Source organism: Rhipicephalus microplus, chromosome X (assembly GCF_043290135.1).
Source record: "Rhipicephalus microplus isolate Deutch F79 chromosome X, USDA_Rmic, whole genome shotgun sequence".
Lineage (NCBI taxonomy): Eukaryota > Metazoa > Arthropoda > Arachnida > Ixodida > Ixodidae > Rhipicephalus > Rhipicephalus microplus.
In genome coordinates, this window is record NC_134710.1 from 151,171,202 (window position 1) to 151,175,656 (window position 4,455).

Here is a 4,455-nt window from a genome sequence, read left to right on the forward strand (position 1 = left end):
CTAAATGTATGAAATAACATTCTCATAATTCGGCTCCATGGTTACTGCCTATCCTAAGTAGACATATGTAAGGAAGTTCTTTACACACACAGCTGTAAAATAGAAACCACTTAATTGGAAAAAAAAGAGAGAATAATGAGTTAAAAGGGAGCAACGTGCGCGACATTTTCTTTTCATATCCGGGTCAGCTTCTCCTCTGTGTATGTTGCCAGCCTGACTTTTCAATTCCGCTAACACTCAGCCATTCCTGACAACAAAGTGTCTTCAGTTCACGGGGCGTAGTTCCAAAGGTATACAGGTTTTTTGGTTACACGTGTGCTAAGTCTCGGCACGCTTTCTTCTTCAGAGCTTGACTGGACGAACTGTTCTTGGCATTTCCCATACCATCTCTTCAGATGGCAGATGTGGGTCGTTGTCGAGTAGACCCCTTTTCTTTCACTCATTTCGGTCACTCTGTAGGTGTATGCCGAAAGAACTCCTGCCACTGTGAGTGGACCCCTAAACCTTTTCTGGGTTTTTGTTTAGGGCCCAGTGGGCTCTGGAACGCAGTGAATGACCATTACGTTTCCAACGTTTAACTTGTCTGCTTTAAAATGACGCTTGTCTAAGTACAGTTTTGACCTTCATTGCTGGCTCGCTATGTCCCCTTGAGCTATCTCTTGAAGTTGCTCTGGGAATACCCACTCGTTATTCTCCGTGTTCAGCCCTCTGAGTACAGTATCTTGCATCTTTGGTTGATATCTATGCAAGAGCTTGAAAGGGTAGTCGATGTTGAGGCAATGTATGCGGTGTTAAGGTAGTCTTCTACCTCCTTGATCTTCCCGTCCCAGTCCTTGTGAGTTGGGTCCTTGATCGTTGTCATAATACACGCCACCAGAGTGCTGTTCACACGCTCTACCTGACCATTTGCCCTTGGATGGTCTGCAGTTTCACAATGTGGGCGACGCCATTTTTCTGACAGAAGGCTTCGAAGCCGTGGGACTTCAAGGAGGAACCACGGTCAGAGATGACGCACTCCGGAAGTTCGAACTCTGTTATGAGGTTCTGCATACACCACAACACATTTCTCGCCGAGGAGTCTCGGACGGGTTAGGGGCGTACAAACTTGGTCAGATTATCCACCAGCACCAATATCCACTAGTTTTTCTTGAACTTGGAAGAACTTGAAATGGTCTCTTTCCAGGTGGTATCGAGTGCAGGAGCCCAGGCTTATTTCCTCCTAGTACCTTCGCGATAAGACACTCAAAACACATTCGTATGTGCTGGTGCACGTAACGCTCCATCCGAGGAAACCAATAAGGTTCCTTGATTTTTGTCACCGTTCGCTCTGTAGCAAAATGTCCCTGTAAGTAATGAAACTTGACGCACAATATTTTGCGCATGCTTTTAGGCATCACGAAGAGAAGTACTTCGTTGTCTTTTAAGTAAAACAGTTTTCCGTCTCTCAGCCGTATGTTCTTAACCTTGGCGCTCTTTTCTTCGGTCGTTTCATTGACTCGCTTCTACAATATATGTGCGAGCTTCGCCAAATCCGCATCAGAGCGTTGAATGATCACAACTTACTCCTCTAATGTCACGGTAAGGCACACTTCGATCCTTGTATCGACAATCTCATCGAGAATGTCCTTCGGTGCTCCTACAGGTTCATGAATCAAGTAGTTCCCATGTGCCATTTTCTCACCTGCTCGGTGTTTCACCTCGAAGTCATGCTCTTGGAGTAAATTGAACCATCTTGCTATTGTGGTTCAAGAGACTTGTACGCATTTAAATACACGATTGCTTGACCATCTGTTACCAACGTCAATGAATTGCCTAAGAAAAATGGACGAAGTCTTTCCATAGTCCATACTATCGCCATCAGCTTCAGTTTTTCCGCATGGTAATTTCTTTCAGCCTCAGTGGTACGTTTACTAACACAAAACACCAAATGCCAGCGTCCCAACTCATCTTGTTCAAGGATCGTCCCCGCAAGTCTATGTCTGCTTGCGTCCGTGTGAAGCTCCGTCGAAGCCAAAGGATTGTACAACTACAGAACGGGTGGTGCTGCCAGTTCCTTTCTTGCCTTCAAGGCTTAATGCGGAATTAATCGTCTGAAAATCCCGTTTGACCAAGAAATCTGCTTACACTGTGAACATCAGTAGGCGTTCTGGCGTCCAATATGGCTTGTTGCTTCACTTCACCTGGCTGCAGGTCGCCCTTCACAATCTTGAAGCCTAAGTGGTCGATTTCGTCACTTTCAAACACAGACTTAGATATTTTCAGGGTTATGCCAGCAGCTCGCAGGAAATATAGCACTTCTATGAGCCGAACCAACAACTCTGCCTAATCCTTGGCTGGAATCAGCAGGTCGTCCATTCAACACAATACTACAGTGTTGCGCAGAGGTCTGAGGACCTTGTCCATAAGGCGTTGAAATACAGCGAATCATTTCTCAATCCGAGCACCATACGTTCAAACTGCCCGGTATCATCAGGTGGCATGAATGCAGTCTTGGACTTTGATTCCTCACTTAGTTGCGGTTGAAGATATCTCTTTGCACAATCTAACACACAGTACATCTGTGCTCCGGAGAGTCATTGCAACTGGTCATTAATGTTTGGCAAGGAAAAGTGTTCCAGAACCGTCTGGCTATTTAGCGGTCTATAATCTATGACTAGACGATTTTCTCCATTCTTCTTTTTCACGAGTAGCACTGGACTAGCGTACGGTGACTGTTTCGGTTACGATGCCAGTCTCCTTCCATACCTTGACATTTTCTTCGACCGCCTTTCTTCCTTCTGCATTAGTTGTGTACAGTTTGCAGCTAACTCGGCTGCTCCCCGGATGCTCTGTGATCGTCATCTCTAGTTGCTTACAACACCCCAACTCCGACAAATTCAGCGCAAAGCAGTCCCTATATTAATTCAGCGTTTTCTGCAGTGCGTGAACTTGCCGTTCATTGACATCCTTCCCGACGTTTAACATGCTTCGATCAATGGGCTTCTTCTGAGGCACAGGTCTCAAGGGGGTTAGCTCTTCGCTCCCTGATAGCAGCTAACCATGAGCCAACAAACTTCCCTTGAGCCGCTGTTGGTCTTCATCCTTCTCGTTCAACATGGGTATCTCAACCATTCCATCTTCGACATGAAATAGTATTTTCTTCCCATTTCCTGTATGCAATATAAAATTTCCTTTCTTTCTATTGGTCTCCACTCTCACCCAACACACAGTTCCTTTGGAAATCACCATAGTTTTCTTTACTCAAAGTGGCTCCTTCAAAGGCTTCATCTGGGCAAGGTCAATGTTGCAAAACGAAAGATCATCTAGGTATCCAATGCTGAGTATATCTCCCATGCGTATGTATGCAATGTGGTCCTGTTCCGTCCAAGTACTACCAACCAGCATGTCCAAATGCTCTCTTAATTCGGTTATTCTATTGAGTTCGGGATCTTTTAACAGTGTGTGTGGTAGGTGGACTGTCTCCAGAGTGGCAGCTAAACATTGGTGAGTCGGTGTTTCACTACGCATCGAGTTCAAAATTGCCTCTTAGCGGGCCCGGGCCACATACCTGGCAAAGTCCGGGTATGGGGGACTGGGGGACAACGAGATGCCGCTAGTGCCAAGCGGAGCGCCACTAATTCATCCCGCTCGACTTCAAGTGGCTGCAGGCTCAGCAACAATAGTGACGTCCCATACAGAGAGCAGCGAGGCCTCACAGTGTACGAAGAGGCGCACAGAGGAGGGGCAAGAGGTTGACAACGATGACGCCACATCGACATACTCTATTAATGGCATGACACATTAGAATACAGAAGCACCCCAGGAAGATGAGGTAGCTTACACGGTGGTCCCCCATCACATGAACCTAGCTACGAAGCTACCGTTGGTGTTCAGACCAATCGCTGCCGAGGACTCCTTCTAGAAGATGAATCCAAATTGCATGGCATCTGAGATAATCTCTGCTATGAATGAGAAAGTGACATCATCAAGAATCAATAGAGACGGAAGCTTTTTGTGTTGGAGCACGGTCTTTGTACTCGGCAAACTAGTTGCTGCTGATTAACAGTCTGGCTGTCTTCCCTGTACATGTAATGATACCCCAGTCTTACATGAAGACCCTAGCAAAGATAAGAGATGTTCCACTTGAATACAGTGATTACGACCTACTGGAGTATCTTAAAGATGTAGGAGTAACCTCAGTGACACGACCAAAAAAGATTGGCCATAAATAAAGATGGAAGTGCTACAATGCCGCCCTTACGTAATGTAATACTCCATTTTAGGCATGACATGCCATTACCAAAAAGAGTTAATCTCGGCTTTATGGTTCACACTGTCGAGAAATACAATGAACCGGCTGTAAGGTGCTACAACTGCCAGAGATATGGGCATATGGCTAAGACTGGCAGGGGAACCAAGAGATGCAAGGTATATGTGCAGGCGCACATGATTACAAAGAATGCACTTCGAAGCGTC

General features: G+C 45.9%; 1 pseudogene; it reads right to left on the minus strand.

Moving 5' to 3' along the window:
• Positions 1 to 269: 269 nt before the first annotated feature.
• Positions 270 to 3,111, minus strand: LOC119176891 (uncharacterized; annotated as a pseudogene).
• Positions 3,112 to 4,455: the final 1,344 nt, after the last annotated feature.